Below are 20,554 nucleotides of genomic sequence, written 5' to 3' on the forward strand. Positions count from 1 at the left end.
TACATTCACTTAATGCACTATTAGCAATAATCATTTGCTGAATAGCCCAGTCATGCCGTGCAAAAAAATCAGGTAGTGTTGTTAATATGTCTTCGACACTTGAATCAGATGTGTTTATTTGTTTGAATTATACCAAGATTTAAAAGCGACTTGACCAGTATCGCAACATTGCATTATTTGTGAATATTACAAAATGTGTTTGCTCAACGGACTATAAATATCAGCAGTGCTATGTATTTTATCCAATCATTGGATCACACCATTGAACGTGAAGGTAAAGTTTTTATTAAAGTTGGAATACTATATATATATATATATATATATATATATATATATATATATATATATATATATATATATATATATATAAAAGCTTTATGTTTAAATCGCATTTTAAAGTAATTTTAACGTGAAACATGCAGTTGCGTGTAGTTTTTAACACACTCCGTTCATATTCAGCTGTTGTCCGATTACAACCTAAACAAATCTATTCTACAATCTATTCTTTATACATCTAACCCTAAGTCAGTTTAAACATAAATCTTATTTTAGTGAAGTATACGAACAGTTTTTGTTTTAAAATTTCTCAGCGTTACTGTTCATGATAATGACAACATCAAATGTGAAAGTTCTCTATGAAGATGCATTTAGGAATCAAAAATCGTAAACAATAAATACACTCGGCATTTCAGTGGTGTAAAAGTTAATTAAAGATCTGTTACATTACGTTTAAAGATAAATACATGTACACATATTTTTAAACTGATATGTGTACACACCAAAACATTTTCCAGACAGAAGCCCATCTTACAGAAATAAAATGTCAAAGACGACAAATATGTCGACCTGGACATTTAAACAAATGGTATCAGCTATGTTTGTTTTCAGCGCTTGTATACAAAGTGAGTAAAATTTAATCAGCTGGTAGGCTATGGGAAAAAACGTAATTAATAAGGCTTATTTACTCATGGTTGTATATCTTTGTTACTGTACTAAAAACAAAATAATGGAATGCTACAGGGATTCTTATGAAAGTATGGTTACTATTGCAACGGCGACAATCACGGAACGATGAAATACCATTAAAATTAATGCTAAATTTTCTGGTATTTCGCTATTTCCAATTTTTTAATGAAAGATCTTTAGAACAAGATATGAGGTGTTCTCACGGAGTTTATGGTGAAACGAAATGTCAATATATGTGTTCCTATCCACAAAGATCGCAGTATTGCATTATTTGTGTGAATTTTACAAAGTGGGCTTGTTCAACGGGCTTTAAATATCATCAGTTACGTGTATTTTATCAAACCATTTGATCACACCATTGAACGTGATAGTAAGGTCATTCTACAAGCAAGAACATGTAAAAATACACATACACACACACACACACACACATATATATATATATATATATATATATATATATTCATTCATTCATTCATTCATTCTACAAGCTAGGACATGCAAAAATACACACATATATATATATATATATATATATATATATATATATATATATATATATATATATATATATATATATATATATATATATATATATAATAAACTTCTCAGATGTCGCCGTGGGTAAAAATGTCGTGTGTTACTTCAACAACTTGGCGCAGCATCGACCGGGAAGTGGGGCGCTGTTCGCTAGGGACATCAACCCGGACTTGTGCAGTCACGTGATCTTCGCCCATGCCCAGCTGTCTGGGAACATTGTCGTACGGAGCCAAGAGAACGACGACACAACTGATGGCCAGTAAGACTGGTGTCTGGTGACAAGGTCAAGGGCATGTAGCTACCACACATGGGTGACACCAATAGTGTCTCTAGGCTGGGGCGGGGAGCAGTGGGTGACATCAATAGTGTCTCTAGGCTGGGGCGGGGAGCAGTGGGTGACATCAATAGTGTCACTAGGCTGGGGCGGGGAGCAGTGGGTGACATCAATAGTGTCACTAGGCTGGGGCGGGGAGCAGTGGGTCACTCAATTTAGCTGTGACTCACTCAGATACAGCAGCGAGTGACGCCCGACTCACTGACGCCCGACTTAGTGACGCTCGACTTAGTGACGCCCGGCTTAGTGACGCCCTGCTTAGTGACGCCCGACTCACTGACGCCCGGCTTAGTGACTGAGACTGTATGACTAACAGCCCATACTTGCACTGCATGACTGTAAAGCTACGAATTCATACATATTATAATTTACTATCGTGGTACGTAAAAAAGCGAGAGTGATCTCCCCTAAACTTTCTCGCAAATTGCATTCTCTAAATAGAAATGTGTGTATGATAAAACTTTATAAAGCATTGATTAATTTTCAAAAAGTAAATATCTAATTCAGCCAATTTTTTTGTCAAAATGCATTGTTAGCGAGTCAAGATCATCGTAATTTTTTTGTAGACATTGGTCCAGTAGAAGTCATTTTTGTTCAGAAATCGGAAATAGCGTAACAAAATACTTCCGCTTACCGGAAATCCATCAAATGTTGAGCGAATCAATAGAATAACATCGTATACCTAGGTTTACAATTTCATCTACCTAGTTGAAACGATACCCAAGTTATCGGTAATTTAGAAACAAAAATAGATTTAAGTACCACTTCCTATTTCAAAATTTGATAGAAACACGCGCATGTAATGTAATACTTATGTGTGAAATCTAGTCCACCTACCTTAAATGGTACCCAAGTAATTGGCTTTTGAAAAACTGGAAGTAGAGTAACGACGACTTCCGACTACTGGAAATCGTTAAAAAATGCTACAGAAATACACATTTAATATAATGCTAACATGTAAATTTCTTTATTATAACTGAAAGTGTTCTCACAGAAAGACACACAGGCATGAAGACTTAATTGCAACACTAACTTTTGCCGATTTCAATTTTTAGCACGATTACAATACTTTCTCTATACTTCCTATACGAGAAAGTAACAGCAATTGTGTGATTCTTGTAAAATGATTGTTTCAAAGATGGAGACAGCTAACCAGCTTGAAGAATCGTAACCCCAGCTTGAAGACACTGCTGTCGGTGGGGGGGATGACCCAGGGACCAGCGCCATTTTACACCATGTCCAGCAGCAAGAACAACAGGCTAGAGTTCATCAACACCACCATTTCGCTGCTGCGGAACTTTGGATTCGATGGCCTTGACATTGACTGGGAATATCCTGGCGATATTAGTCCTTTAGACAAGTCCTTTTTCACAGCTCTTATTAAGGTCATTGTTCAGATGATGGTTTCTTTCAGATATTTTTCTCTGGGGTGCGTTTGAAATTTCGGGGAGGAGGGAGGAGGCTAAGGAAGAATGGTTAAAGTACACTTTTTAAATAAATTATAAAAATTATATTTTTCTTTTTCTTCTTTCTCTATGCGGTCGGCGTACTATATGGAGAAATATCTGAAAAAAAACTCTGAATAGCATACATTTAATTTTTATTATTTCTTTTATTTATCTGTAGAGAGTATTACGTGTTTAGCTATTCTCCAATAAAGTCCGTTTACGTCCGTTTATAATTTAAAATTTATTTATTTATTTTTGCCAGGAACTTAGAGACGCGTTGGAGAGAGAAGTTTTTTCTAGCGGTCAGCCCCGTCTTCTGCTGAGTGCTGCCGTACCTTCTGCCATAGACAAGGCATCTTTGGGTTTCAATGTCACGGCATTAGACACGTGAGTGACGTCACATATATTTTATTACGTCGTACCTCGTGAGCCCGTGTTGATGGTCGTGTCACCTGTTTTGTGTCTCGTTACAACCAGGTATTTGGACATCATCAACATCATGACGTACGACTACCACGGCCCGTGGGAGGCTGAGACTGGCTTGGCTACACCACTACATTATGGTGACGGTCTGGATGTGGTGAGTACCTGACACAGTTGTACTGGTGGTTACCTTTTTTAGTAACTGTAGCAGCATGCAACTATTGTTGTAGATGTAGTGGTAAGTTGCTGTTGTACCTGTAGTGGTAAGTTGCTGTTGTAGATGTAGTGGTAAGCTGCTGTTGTAGATGTAGTGGTAAGCTGCTGTTGTAGCTTTAGTGGTTAGCTGATGTTGTGGCTGTAGTGGTTAGCTGATGTTGTAGATGTAGTGATAAGCTGATGTTGTAGATGTAGTGATAAGCTGATGTTGTTTACGTCTAAAGTAATCTGTATATGACCTGTCAATATCCATTATAATTTATGTCATCTTCGCCCCCCCCCCCCCACCTCAGGCCACTACTGTTGACTGGTATAAACAAAATGGCGCCAGCACATCCAAGATCCATGTCGGGTTGTCGTTCTTTGCCCGCACGTGGACGCTGAGCGACTCGTCCAGCACACATGTTGGAGCTGCTGCTAACGGACGCGGCACCAGTGGAACCTACACCAGCGGAGGCGGCACCAGTGGAACCTACACCAGCGAGCCGGGGATCTTGGCCTACTACGAGGTGAGGCAACTATTGGCTGACAGGCCTTAAGATTTCAATGTGAGGTTAAATGTTAATATTTAATATTTAACCCCATTTGGAAATCTGTAAGGAAATCTGTCGCGCAAACGATCGCGTGATTTCTGTTTGTTGTGTTTCCGGAGCCGACTGTCTTATGTCCCACGGTCCACCTCACATTGACATCTCAGGGTCCACAGCGCTAATAAATAAATGAATCAAACTCTTTCAGATTCCCTTACTGCTCTAAATTTACTTAGTCATCTCTAAATAAGAAAACTAACTGAACACGGTTTCTTTTCTGATGTTTCCATAGGTATGTAGTTTGATAGGTGCGGGCTACATGGTAAAAACAGACCCAGTTGGCCAGGTGAAATATGCTTACCTGGACAATCAGTGGATGACGTATGAGGACAGAGATACTCTTAACGTCAAGGTATGTTGGTTAAACGATGGGTCAGCGATGTACATCTGTTATGGTATACAATACAAACAGCAGCAACACTGTCAGAAACACAACGACACATAAACAAGATACAAATTTACTGAAAATATAGTAACGACTGTAAACAGAAAGGACAACAGTCCAACCTAATCATATTGTCACACAAGAAAACTAACTGAGGTTTAATCGCCTCTTTTGTTTCTAGTATACCAATATTAACTGTATACAAACTCAAATTGAACCATTGAGGCCACACTGTAACAGTTGTCGAAGATCTTCTTGTGTTACCTCCAGCTCGAGTGGATCCAGGGCAACAACTTGGGCGGGGCGGTGGTCTGGGCTCTAGACATAGACGACTTCAGCAACCAGTTCTGTAACCATGGCAACTGGCCCCTCCTGAGCCAGGTGTCCAGCAAACTTTCTGGCCCTACCATGTGAGTTTTGTTCCTTTCGCATTTCCACGCCCTCAGAGTTTCTTTCGTACATTTCTACTTGGAGTTCACTGCCCTTCCCCCCCCCCCCCCCTCCCCCCCAATCCGCTGGAGCATGTTCACAGTCCCCTTCTCTGCCCCGCAAAATAAATATCTGAAAGAAACCATGTACGTCCCTGAAACTTTAGTTTAGATTTGCATGGGCTTTTTCTTCACCAGTGGGGGGGGGGCAGTGAAAGTACGTCATAATTTAATTAATTAACAATTCTAGTGATTACAACAATAGGCTAATTAAAAGCGTCAAGAATATGTCAAAAATATCTAAATGGATGTTCAAAAACTGGGTATTACAAAAAATATCATCAGTATAATAAACGCTGAATCAATTCTTAATGATTCATAACATGACTGCATTACGGCTAACGATATATTCTAAATTATATCATTGATACTTACATGATTTAAAGACGTGTTGTCAAAGCGAAAGCTAAACAAAACATTTTTTAAAACGATGCTTAAATGTCATGTGTTGACTAAATAACAGATATTTTCTGTCATGCTCCAGCTCCAACCCAACATCTACCACGCCATCACCAACAGCCATACAGACATCAGCAGCAGCGAGGGACACAGGGACTACAACCGTATCAACCACGACCACAGACAACTCAGCCGTGACCAAGATAACCAATGTCTTACTTCTCTCCCTTCTGCTCACTCTTCATTCACTTGTACGTAACCTCATGCAATAGCTGAAACTCTCCCACATACGTTAGTTGATGTTTGTATATATATATATATATATATATATATATATATATATATATATATATATATATATATATATATATATATATATATATAAACAGTGGCGTGGCGAGGTCGGGTATCACCCGGTGTGGCACTTAATGGTGTCACCCCCACACCCCACACAGGCTTAGCGACCCTTCCCGGGACAAACTTTCAAACTTTCGATTTGCACCCCCCCCCCCCCAAGTTTTTCTCTATATATTTTGCTATTTTTTGCCTTGGTGTCACCCCCCTAAATGGTGTCACCCGGTGCGGTCCGCACCCCCCGTCCCCCCTCGCTACGCCTCTGTATATATATATATATATATATATATATATATATATATATATATATATATATATATATATATATATATATATAATTGTATAACATAATTTAATAGATTTATATCTCATCATGGCTTGAACAAGAACTACATGAAAATCATGCACGCCTAACAAAACATGTTAAATTCTTATGATTTTTTACGTAATCTTGTCTAATTCACTCAATAAATATACCCTGTAAAATGTTTACATTTCTATGATGACTAAATTTTAACTAGATGATTTGCTACAACCGATGCATAAAGTATAACGTACTGATATAATTTTGTCTCTACATGTGTTATATTTTAAAATAGCTTCTGATCCTATTATTTTAAAATTTCACGATTTTTTATCAATCTTTTATTTAACTTGCATTTCAATCTGCCATGCCTTTGTCTGACATCAAATGTGTTTTTATACGATGCCTAATTAATTTTTATATGAATTAATTAGATTTAATTTAAAATACGGACAAAATCATGACAGAGAATACAAGTTTTAAAAATAAAGCTTGTAAAAAAGTTGAAATAACAAGCTTTTGTATAATTATTCACTAAAAGACGAAAATAAATGATTTTCTTAAAATATGTAATAATACCCTACTATTTAAATAACTGTAAAGAAAAGAGTGGGTCATTATATAATCTATTGAACACCTTTACTAAAATTTTAGAAGCGACCCACGCTTTTCTTTAAGCATTACTTATTAATTCTGTCAAAAAAAAAACGAATATTTAAATAGAAGTGAATTTTTATTTTGTTTTCTTTTATAAATAGACACCGTTCGTGACACTATATCAATAAATTGTCGGTTTCCGAAATTAAAACAATGACAGAGTTATGTTTTTAATATCATTTATGTAATTGATAATCCTGATTAGTAAAAAAGCACAAGTCATAAATAAAACAAAAATATCTTTATAACAATGAGCTTTAAAATTTACTGGAAATAAGAAAGTAAATCTAATTTGCTTGCTCCAATAAAATCATTAGTTGCCAAACATTTGAGGGGATTTTATTCGCGAATAAAAGATAATAAAATTATGAAAAAATTAAGGAATCGCATAAATAAAATTATAAATTAGATGTAAGGTATGAAAAACAAAAACAAACGAAAAGCAAATAAAAAAACTAATGAAATTAAATCGAAAAAAACACCATAAAACAAAATCCGTTAGTTTTAAAAATAAGTTTAAATAATTAAAGTATAAAATAGTCTAAGGGCTTTCAGCATTAGAATCAACTGATATAAAAATAAATCAACAATCTCTAGCTCGACAGATTGTGTTGTCGTAGGAAGCAGAAGCAAAGTCATCGTCGATTAAATTATTCAGACGTGTAAATTCTGCGTGGCCAAGATTCTCCTTACATTTTGACAGGTGTGTGTAGGCCTATGGATATCGTATTAACATGCAAAACATTACTTCAGTGTACTATACAGATAAATAACAATCGTTTTATTACCGTAAACATGTGTTTTGCTGAAAACACTTACAAAGTAGATTAACAAGAATCAATGATTGAATCAATCTTCTCCAATTGTCATAACCACCCCATTTCTAGACCTGTTGCTAGGCAAGCTTAAAGTATACAAAATATACTAATTACCATGGCTCATTCCATCAAATGTTTAACAAATAAAGTCCTATGTAGGTCAGTCCTGTTCCAAAATTGACAAGACCTTGGCCCGAGACACAAACTTGGATAACGTCCCCTGTCTCCAGGCTGAACACACCGCCTAAGTGTATTTTTTACGAATAGATTATTCATTAAGAAAATAATACTTTAATGTTGTATAATAAACGTCCCCTAAATACCTGGTCAAATGTCCATGTTAATTCAGGCACATTTGAGCAATTGATTCATCCGGGCAAATAACCAATCATAAAATAAACCCAGAGCAAGTGTTAATGCCATTTGTCGCAGACACGTTCGTCTCGCTTAAAAAAAATTCAAACTGCTTAAAGGTTTTTTCTTTACTTAACATACTTGCGATAAAACACATAAGACTCAAGGTGCAAATAAAATCTCACCTGTGTAGGCCGTCTCCTGACTACCTGTACAGTTGCTACAACAGGTGTGAACAGTTCTCAATAAGACGCCAGATAAAACTGGGCTGGTGGCTGATCGTCTGCTGATGTACTGGAACCACGTCTGGGGAAAAATTTAAAAAAAAATAAAATAAAAAAATAAAAACCTTTGCAACAATAAGCTTTTAAATGCACTAGTAAATCAGAATATAAAACGAACTTTCTATCTTTAATAAAAGCTTTGGTCGATTAAATATTGAAAAGATTACATGAGCGACCAAAGCTTTTATTTTGGAAAACGGAAATATAGTTAAGTACCACTTCCGTATACCAGGGGTCATTCAAAAATAAAAATAATCTAAGTAGGCTACAACAACGTATAAATACATTTAAAATTTCGTCTCCCAGTACTCAAGGCAGGCAGTAGAGTCATGGAAGAGACTACTAACTGGGAAGTCTCGAGTTCGGATTCCAAACTTCAGCCTGTAGGACGTCCTTGAGTCAACTCAGCTCTGATGGGTACCTGGCTTACGCTAGAAAAACAAAGATGGCTCAGCTTTGTGCTGACCACACTATCCAAATATGTGCCGAGGAAACAGATAAACTCTACTCCATCTGCCCCATGTCTCTTGGCACGAACGGGTAAATATGAGATGATATGTTAGTATTGAGGTGAAGAGATGTTTTATTTAAAACTGTTGGTATAACTTGCTCAAATGGTTATGTTGTTGATGTTTTTAGCATTACACATCTATATATATAATTCTCTTGTGGGAGCCGTTAGAAAACAAGCTGCAAGCGCCTCCTTGCAGTCCCCTCTCTTTCTCTCTATCACTATCACTACCACCCCACCCCACCCCCACATTGCCTGGTGAGCTGTGGTCACGCTAAATGTTTACAAAGCTAAATGTTTACAAATCGTAGAGCCGTAGAGCCGGGTTTCTATTAGGGGCAGATAATTTAGTTCGATTTTAAACTTACAGGAGGTAACGAAGAAATAAGTAAGAGGAGGCTGCTTTCACGGTGAGGGGGGGGGGGGTGTAGGGTCGGGGTTAGGGGAAAGGGGGGGGTAGTGTTTTAAAGCAAATATTTTCAGTGGCAGCATTGGTACTGTCGAATTCACAAATTATGAATTACTGAAAAGTAGAAAATAAAACAACTAAATAGCGGCGTATGATACGCTGCGGGTCGGCTCGTGTGTCTATAATATTTTATTTCCTGCGTACTTGAAGGGACAGTGTGTATAATTTGTAAAAAATATTTCCTGATCAGTAAAGTTTATAATAAAATTTATATACAAACATTTTTTGTTTATTTACTTTTTTGTGTGTAAAGGGGTTGCAGTGGGTTTTTTTTATTTATTTTGTATTGGTCTTTGAATCTAATATAACGATATATCAAATGCGATATTGGATCAGAAATGTATTATTGTCATTCTCGCAATATTTTAATATTCAGAGTCTTACCTGATAATGAAAATCCATAGTGTAACGCGTTGAGTTTGCTCTAAAGTTAACATTACTGTAAATGTAGTACAAACCTACTTAAAGAAATCGAAGTGAAAATATTACAGAAGTGTAAAATTAAACAAAATATTCAAAAAGTAGAAAGCAATTAATCCTACAACACACCTGGGTATAAAATCTTGATCCCCCTCCCGTGTGATGTTGACGCCTGTAGCGTGTTGGTGGATGTTGTCTGTTGCTTGTTCGTTTAACTCAAGGATTGAGTGGCTCGTTGGGTTAAAGATGGGGTCTTAAAAATAATTTCACACTTATTTAAAAAAAGAAATTTGTTTCTGTAATAAATACTGTGGAAATGTACTTATAATTTAATAGAAGACAAATAGCAAAAATAACAATCATACCGGTTCACAATTAAACATCTCAAATATAATCTTGATGTAAAGTTGAGCTACGGTAAAGAATAATTTATTATTAATTTAAAAAAAAAACAACAACACATTTACCTAGCCACTTTTAGAACTTTGAGGGGGGGGGGGGGTGAGGAAGCTGGAAAGTAAGGATCAAGTCGAATCTAACACAATTCAAACCACTTTAGTTGATAGTATAATGATTCCTAAATTGACATATTTGAAGGTCTAATAATACACCCATTTTGATTATGTGTCATTTCTATTAGCTATCCGTGTGTGAGAGTGTGCAGGCAGTAATTCATGGAGTGTATACGTGGACATTTTTAACGATTGTTGATTTTAGGGCGTAATACACGAAAGTAGTTAATCTGGTAGGTTTGTTCTTTTAACACAATACGTCATATTTTTTAATCAATTGATATAATCATCATTTTCTGTAAGAAAATCTTTATATTGAGCGTGACTGATTTTAATTAAGTTAGGCCCTAAGTTTTCGCTAAGTTTTTTTAAAATAAATAATTTTCTTAATAAATCGTATGGTATTTTTTACAAGCTTTTATTTAACTCGCTTCCTCTGTCGTCAGTCGTCAGTCTGTCTAGACGGAAACGCAGGAGTGAAAATTCGGACAGTTCTACTTGACCGATACGATTCACAGTTGGCACGTTGGTCAAGACATAAAGACAATGCAATTTGAATCTAAATTTGACTTAATTGGATGCCTAATTAATTTTTTATGAATTAATTAAAATTTAGTAGGCATGTCTAGCCAACCACACCACACGCGTCATCACCTTCAATAGCTGCGCCATCACGTAATGGCTGCGTTCAAAAACCATTGCGCGCCTACTGAACGTGATGTTCAGTAGGCGCGCAATGGTTTTTAGTCATGTAACTCTATTGTAAATAAAACATGTAAAGTACTGAAAAAAAAATTCATAAAAAACGTTTTAATAACAAGCTTTTATGTAATGATGCACGAAAAAGTAGAAAATAAATTATAGACTACTATTTAAATAACTATAAAGAAAAGCGTGGGTGTCTTCCTTAACATTAGTAAAGGTATCCAATAGATACTAAAGTGACCTACGCTTTTCTTTATAGTTATTTAAATAGTAGTGTATAATTTATTTTCTACTTTTTATTGCATCATTACATAAAAGCTTGTTATTAAAACGTTTTTTATGAATTTTTTTTTGAAAGCCTATTGGCCTGCTGACGGAAATAATTGATTTTACTCACTAAGTAGGCAAGTGTGTATCTTGTCATGCCATCAGCTTTGCGTAAAATTTTTAAAATCCGATATGTGCTTAGCCAGGTCTTCTGGCCAAAATATTTTATTACCAATCTGTTCTTTAACTCAAGATTTAATACGTAAGCAGGTAACAACCTTGTGAAGCGTGTCAGGCGAATGTTATGTAGTGTCGGAGACAGACGTCTAGCAAGATTTTTGAAACGATGCCCACTGGCTAAATCGATCCCACAATCCGCAAGCAAGTGGGGAATTACGTAAAACCTTCTACAGGTGCGAAGGTGAAATCATGGCGACCGAATGGGCATGTATGCCATGGGTGTTACATAGACGGTGTGAGGGCATTTGGTGATCGAGGAAACTAATTCTACCCTGTCAGTCAGTCACAATTTTGAAGCTCCTCCCATATCGAGAAAATACTAACTATTCATTTGTTTTAAATATAACCAATGGTGCCTTCATTTAAAAGATTGTTTATTCTATAGTAACCAATACTCATGCTTCTTAATTATAACCCGTGATTTGATATGTTGGGCTCTGTTTTCCGGATAATTTTCGTGGCCAATGATTTCATTGTTAAGATCAATGTAAGTGCTCCTCTGAGGACTTAAATCAAATGTATTCGGACTCATCGTCATCGTGACTTTCCCGCACCCCAACGAATACTTAAGGCATTACGTGCACAAATCACCATTTAAGTACACACATTCTTTCATCTACACTGAGTGTAATGTACACAACTTTTGTAAACCTATAAAAAGCAATATATTATCAGAATCGCGTAAGTTAGGAAGCTTTTCTATATGCCATATATGTAACGCAGTAGAAAAGTGCCAAATATCTATATCAGACAAGGTTACAGACTATTTCACTATATATATTGTATACTTCCATATGGATGTATAACTCAATGACTCTGTTCGGCCGATTATATTGTTAAACTCCCAAACTTACCAATATAAGTAGCCTGATTCAATTAATTTCAAATTAATCTATATCCTAAATAAGTTATTATATCTATTTAATTGCATTGTATACCTCTCCTGAAATAATCGGTTTTTTCATGTTTTCCCAATATTACGTAGGCGGGGGGTGTGGTAGTTCCGCCCCTGTTTTGACCCCAATTACTGTAAATGATAACCGAAACAATATTGCTTCTGTCAAGCAGAAATTGTAAAACATTTTTTAAAAATTAATAAAATAAACATCTCTTTAAAAATCTATAACTTACACTTCCGTTCTAAAATTCGTAAAAAACTTAAATATAGCGACCTTATGTGAGCAGACCTGACCACATTACGTATTTTCTCTATAGTGAGCACGTCTTAAATATATGTATAAGTCATAAGTTGAAATATGGCTAACGTTTAAAATATTGGTAGGCCCTCTAGATTTAAATATAGGTATAGTTATATACATAAGTATAGTTTCACGTCTAAATACAACATTACCTTAGTTTTTTGTGTTAAAATTTGCGTATATATTAATAAGCTTTTTAAATCTAATAAAAATGAAACGACACACCTGTGTATATTGCACGTCGTTCTGACGAGAAGACTCCACAAACAAACTTTATAACCAAGCACAAATCTTCACGCTTATTCAGGTTTAAAATAAATAGAAAATTAAAATAAGTTCAACAAGTTCGCAACTCTTAAGGTAGCACCCGGCCGTTAAACAGTATCGGGTTTCAAGTATCTTGAGTTTCTTATTCTAAAGCTAGCCTGACAATACTTATGTTTTTGAAGCAGTGCTGTTTTGAATTGCTTTAATGTCAAAAAGCTAAACTTTGTCACTGTGACCCAACGAAATGTATTGATCTGTGTATTGAATATATTTTCGTTTCGCTGTACAGATTTAAATCTATATACTACTAAAAGTCAAGTTTGTTTACATGTTTGAATATTTATTTTTCTGTTTGTTTGTTTGTTTTTTTTGTTTGGCTGATCGAGTATTGTGATATGTTCTACTCTATCTGGAGAGCTGTAAAATAGTATGTAGGTAGAGAATAATTTTTTAATGCAGACAGACTGTTAATCACAAATTTATTTAAAGACGTTAATTAATGTATTGATTTATTCATACGTATATTAACCACAATTTTTTAAAAGATTTGAAAAGCCACTAGACTCGACGGAAACAGTGACGTCACATGATGTGTTTATTTTTTTACATCGATAATGGCGGCCTATCGAAGAAGATTGTGTTCCCATTCCAATGTTTAACGCGTACTAAAGCTAATTTTCTGTCGGCTTTAACTTTAACAATACGTCCGTTTGCTGTATTTATTACGTTCCAACACTTATATCAATTTTAAACTGTCTTTTTTCATTTAGTTTTACAATAAATTTCTATAGATCTAAAGATCAGTTGTCGAAGGAAAGTTATGAATCTAGCCTAGATCTAGATCTAGCCTAGATCTAGGTCACTAGACTCAATGTTAATTCTAGATCTAGACTTAATGTAAATTCTACATCTAGAATCTATTTCAGGCCTTAATACATCTAGAATCTATTTCAGGCCTTAATTATTTTATATAAATCTTTGTTTGGCTAATTTAAGATAAAATTTAATTTGAAAGTTACTACTACTAGACTTAGATCTAGATCTATGCGCGTAAATCAAGTTGCATAAGGAGACTCAAAGTATAGTATAAAAATTCACTTGTGACGTCACGAGTAAATAGCTAAGTTGGTAGTGTAGCCGGCTCTCATGCGGGTGGCACAGGTTCTAGACCAATATGTCAATGATATTTTTTTTTCAATTTTTTTTTAGATGTGAATGATAAGGTTGCCTATCTGAACTTGGCAGGATACAGGGCAGGTGAAGTAGAGTTCATCTGTTTCTTTGTCCTAAGCATATGAAAGGATAGTGTGGTCAGAGACATGCTCGGCTGGAATCGTTTTTTTAAACGATAAAAACATGTTGTCTGAGACTTGGCGGGACACTGGGCAGGTGAAGTAGAGTTGAGTAGGTCACCTGTGACGTCAGTATATGAAGGGATAGCCCGAAATCGGTGTCTTCGGTGTTTTTAAAAGATAAAAAACATATTTTTGAATGTGGGGTCTGTTTTTTGTGACAATAAGTGACACTGTAGGGGAGGTGGAGGGGGGAAGGGGGGGGGGGAACATATGTTGTTGCGCCAAAATGGTTTGGAAAAATAAATTGAAAGATTGAGGGGGGTTCAAATCGAAAGTTTGAGTGGGGGGGTGCACATCAAAAGTTTGAGGGGGGGGGGGTTGCAAATCGAAATCTTGCGGGGGGGGGGGGGGGGGGGGTTCAAATCGAAAAGTTTGTCCCCGGGCGCCGGGAAGGGTCGCTATGCCTCTGAGTGACAGACGTGATGTTTTTTGATGGATGACCCCCGAAACCCACAGTTATCCAACGGATGACGGGTATTCTAGTATATTATAAAAACTTTGAATTACATTTAGACAATAATGTCATGTTCTTTTTGCAAAAGGTACGCTTAATCCACAAAGCCGTGGTAAGGGATATGTTCTATGTCTTGTTCAGCTAGAGTAAAGCTCTTTAGACCAGTAGATGTCGAAAAAGTGAGAGTCTAACACGATTTTTCTGGCAGCTAGACCCGTTTATTTCTAATGTAGTGTTTCTTTCAGACTTTTATTTTCCATGAGAGAGGGAAGTGAAATTTAAACTTACGAGAATGATGGAGAGGGGATGCATTTAATTTCAAGATGGATGGACGCTTGTAAAAGCATGAATTTTCATTTTAATTTATATCGTTTTACTACTTTTCTTCTTTTGTGTGTGTTGGGAGGGTAGGGGCTGGATGTGGCGGTTGTTCATTGCTTGGTTGCAATGCTCATCCTCCCCTCTTTGAAGAAATCACACAAAGAAACTCGATTCATCCGGATTTTTTATGCTGGGTCGCTAAGAGTTGTTGGACGATCTACGCTCTCGGTTAATTTAGGCTTACCTATGTCAGGTTAACAGGCTTGTATTCTGTCAGTTGACCATGCCATCACAGATGGGATTTCAATAGAAGTTAAAAATAGAATAACTGCTTATAACTCGTAATTATACTTATTTCACTCTTCATCGGTGTTAATAGAATTATATGTGAGCCAAATAATATAATTCTGTTGTTAATAACTGACCAGACTTACAATGTATTTTAGGGCAAAATATTAATGCAGGAACTCGGATGACAACAAGGGTCCTTTTGTTGTATGAGTTTAGAAACTTGATTAACAAAAGTGTCAATTTCAATAGCAAAAAAAATTCAGGATCACCCCTACCCCCTTCCCCCTCAACATATATCTCGATACTTTCCACGCTCTCAAAATAACAATAAGCGTTCCTAAAGGCTTAGTCATACATGTGCTTATCTAGGCTAAATAAGATTAATCTGCCACTGTTGGCTTACTGATAACAAAAGAACTGTCGCTTTGTTATGCTAAACACGCGTTTCGTGTTTCCTTTATTATTCTTTAATCTACATACACGTGTTATTTTAGAGTCCTCATACATTTTCAAAAGTTCAGCTTTCAATTTAATTTATGCGTACCTCATGCTGTGCTTTATCCACATTCAAGACAGTCAGCTTAGTCTGATTTGATTAATCTACATGAGCTAAGAAGAAATCAAATATTGTTACTTACCTATATAATATGTAAGAATAAAAAAAAAATTGAACAAATGATTTTTCTATATACTTCTTGTGTACAACAACTTATGGCATGCGCGAACTGCGAGATGAGATTACATGGGGCATAGTCATGTAGTTATTGACTTGCCCAATTCCTCTAAAAAATAAAACTTTTACATTGGGATTTTAATATTTGTTTTATATAAATAATGTTCAGAGGAAAATGAATATCCAGTTTCTTTTCTAATGTAGAAATAATTAAAAATTTTAAAAAGCCCCCCCCCCCCCTCCCCAGTCCTTTATTACTTTACGATAAGTAGTAGGATTCAGTAGGGGGGTCGAACATTTTGTATGTTTTTATGTCGGCCTGCAGACTTAATAGTAAATATGCTTATCTGTAGTCTGTTAATAATATAGTTGGATGTAGCATTTTTTCTTTATATTTAGCACATTTACGTCAAGGTGACACGTCAACCTTGTGGTAATAATTGTCGATTTGTACTAAAAGACTATTTAGCTTTAAATAACCATGAATGGAAATGGCAAAAAAACATTTTTCTTCTGTACATTTTGCAATTTTTTGCCTTGGTATCACCCCCCCCCCAATGGTGTCACCCATTGCGTCTCCCCCCCACACGCCTCTCCCTTGCTATGCCTCTGGGTGTTACACTACGTGTTTATTAAAGGTGTCACCCCATCATCCCCAACAATTTAGCATTTTCGGTGGGGTGTCACTAGTCTTTGATTATTTTAGCTGGATACAACATTGTTTTTACAGTAAATTTTACAAGGTTTTTTCATGGTGTCGCGCCTAAATGTTGTCATCAAATACTGACCGCACCTCTCCCCCCCCCCCCCCCCCCCCCGCATTATGATGTTACTGTGTTTGCTTAAAAAAACATTAACTGTAAGCCTGTAACATTTTACAAAACTACTTAATAATTTAGTGCAAAATACATCCTGACGTATGAAATATAAAATGTACTGAATATTTATATTATTTAAAATCCTCCATCATAAGCAGCAGTTAGTTGCTTCGTTTAACTCCATTGTAGCCTAACGGCTGAAGAAGGGGCCCACTCATAATTTTTGCAGGGGCCCGAAAATCCTAGCTACGCCACTGCCCAGACGTACCCCTTATGCATTTACTAGACCGTAATATTTCAATGACATTTTAGTGTCACTTTGACATTACGGGATACAATTACTATTTATCAGCATGTTTTATAATTATATAGTGTTTTTAGATTGCTTGGGTGATCTTAATAAAGTAATTAAAAGTAATTTAAGTTTTACAATAAGGCACTCTCTGCATGATAGATTAAAGTGTGCAGCTACATAGCCACAGGAAAAAATATTTACTTCGTCTGGGTGAAAAATTGTATAGGCCAACTTGTTTAACCAAATGTCCCGAGCGACACAGGTAAATAACAATTGATAGCTGAAGACAACTCAAGAAGGAGAGAAAACTCTAAACAACTGTAATCCTGCAAATTGTTCTTTGAAAGGTATGGAAAGGCTATCAAATCAAATGAGGAAATAAATTATTAGTTAACTAGCCTTGTTGTTCAAAATAGTTTAACACTTAATAATTACATATGTCGGAGGAAATATTTAAGTTCAAATATATCAATTTAAATATATGAATATTATATATGTTCTTTTTTTTGGAATATGTATGAAGATATGCAAATCTGTGTACGTTGAGTTGGTTTGATTGACTCAAAGGTAAATGTGTTGTTTTTTTTTTTTTAAATCTAAATACAGTGGTAGGGGACTGAGTGGTCCAGCGGGAACGGTAATTTCTCCAAGGTTGAGTAAGGCCATTACTAGCAATACCTGAGACAGTTACTGTTACTAAGAAATTTGTTGCAACCGTTACTGTCGTATATATTGGTCGCCTAATAAGCGTAATATTAAACTAAGTCAACATTATGTTACCTAGGTTTTTCATAAGTGCATTTGGACTCTCCAGATGACATGATTTTACCTGATCTCGGGGTATAACTTATGTAAATGTGGGCACGACTTTCAGGCTAAAGTTCTGTTAGCTTGTGTAAACACAGTATTAGATAATGTAAGGTTTTCCCAGCAGATAATAGTTTTGTACATGTAGTGTTGGTGCATTCAGTTCATAGAACTCATGTGTTTTACATCTTCTGTATGCAACTCTCAATATTTTATGCCGTGTAGTTATTAACATTAATTACATAATTACTTATTTTAACTAAGAAGTCTAATCTTTCGCCAACTAACTGCAACTGTGAATTTGGCCTTTTTGTCAGCAACGATAAAAATAATAATTTAATCCTACTCCAAGAAAAATTTAGCGAAAAAAACCAAATGAAAGTTCTATAAAAGTAAAATTGTTGATAGTCTGGACTACTGCAGACATCAAGGTACTCACACAGGAGAGTTCCAACAAGGAAACTTGAAAACATTGAGTTTTATGTCATGTTTGTTTACATTGTCAAAGATAAAAAAAATCGTGCTTGTTATTTTAAACATTGTTTAATTACAAAAAAATTGAAATATGAAATATATCCAACAGCTCGACAAAAAAAAAACAAGTTTTTATAACATGTTTGATTTACTCGGTAACGACTTTTAAAATAATTAAAAAGTATATCGTGTGATTTCGGGTTGGGCGGTATTAGCATAGTGCGAGAGAGAGATAGTTCACTCGATTTCTAAACAAGGGTTCACGGTCATAGGTTCGAGTCACTTGGAAGAAAGTGTATTTTACTTGTTTTTATTTTGTTTTTTTTGTTTTGTTTTTTAAATTAGCATTTAAATTGTATCATATTAGTATGTGAGCTTAGCTATCGCATTTTTATAACTAAATAAATAATGATTTAAAATGATACTCTGTGTTTCTGCATAATTTCAGATTATAAGACCGCCCTGTTCTTTGTGATAAAAATTTGATTAAATTAATAAACACTGATTAATAAATAATATGTCCGTTGTAATGTATTGCTAATTGTGTTTAATACTAATACCAGAGTGTTGATCTTGAGCTATTACAAACTGTTTACCAGGGTATGTTGGTCAATTCATGCTTTTTTAAAATTATGTAATATAAATCTCTTTAAGCAATCCTTCAAAGTTGAGATAAAGTAAACGTATGCAGGGTAAGCAACTCTTTCAATTTAAAAAAAAAGTTGATTCAGCCATTGAATAACTTTTCCCCCTTATTGCCAATGATCACTTTATAGAGTCCTAAATGTGTATGTTCTAAATGCCGAATGATAACGAAAAGCTTATATAAAACACCGAGACTTTTTAAAATAAAGATTATTGTTATTTTAATCTTGTTTAATCTATTTGAGTCATGTCTCGGCAATAGAAAGTTTTACTCGTGTGTTATGGGCCTTTGGTGTCAACATATTTTAATCAATTTAACCTATTACCCGTCAGGATATTTTATACAACAAGAAAGCTGCACAAACTGTTTTTTTATACAACGGCGGTAGCTGGTGAAATATTCTACTGACAACTGTCATTGTAGGTCATAGTGCCATTCTAGGCTGTACTGTATGCAGTCTTGTGAAGGGGAGGGGGGAGACCTACTTGAGATACACGCGGCTGATTACTTCATACACTTACATGTAAAGTTCTATAGAAGCAGCGGTGTGGAGTGTCTAACGGGGTGAATGGTGAAATGAAAGTTTTATAGAAGCAGCGGTGTGGAGTGTCTAACGGGGTGAATGGTGAAATGAAAGTTTTATAGAAGCAGCGGTGTGGAGTATACTCACGGGGTGAATGGTGAAAAGAAAATTTCATTTTCACAACGTTTACCCCGTGAGGATGCTTCACACCGTTGCTTCTATAGAACTTTCATTTCAAATCTTACAACGTTAGAATCACGGAGCAGACATTTCGCCTTCGGCTGTTTTTGTAGCCGTACTTTTAGCTGTCGTTGTAAATACTGAGATTCTCATGGACTTCCTGGTACTTAGAGAGGTAGGGTTGGATGGAAATCTGCCAACCTCGGACAATAAGACGTCAGGACCAGTGAGATGAGGTGTAAACTATGCGCGAATGACCGCAACACTCCATAAAACTCGGACATAGATGGTACTCCGGAAAAAAAAGATGAAAACTGTCTTGATTCTTGAATGATCTCAATCTAAACACTCCATAAAACTCGGACATAGATGTTACCACCAAGACACCTGCAACTGAAAAGTCAACGTGACATCAAACCTATTGACTCGGTATTTTTGTCATCAACAGGAGACTCGAATTGTTGCTTCTATTTAATGTTGCAATCGATTAAGCATTAGTTAAAACTGGTTTTTCCCTGGCTTACTAGTTTACTTATAAATTATTCTAGCTTTATTTTATTCAATAGG

The 20,554-nt window shown here is 35.6% G+C and overlaps 1 pseudogene; it reads left to right on the top strand.

The window, feature by feature from the left end:
* The first annotated feature begins 607 nt into the window (after positions 1–607).
* On the top strand, positions 608–11,473 carry LOC131942341 (acidic mammalian chitinase-like; annotated as a pseudogene).
* Positions 11,474–20,554: the final 9,081 nt, after the last annotated feature.

This window comes from Physella acuta, unplaced genomic scaffold (genome assembly GCF_028476545.2).
Source record: "Physella acuta isolate Inbredline_101_S28 unplaced genomic scaffold, ASM2847654v3 ptg000402l, whole genome shotgun sequence".
Lineage (NCBI taxonomy): Eukaryota > Metazoa > Mollusca > Gastropoda > Physidae > Physella > Physella acuta.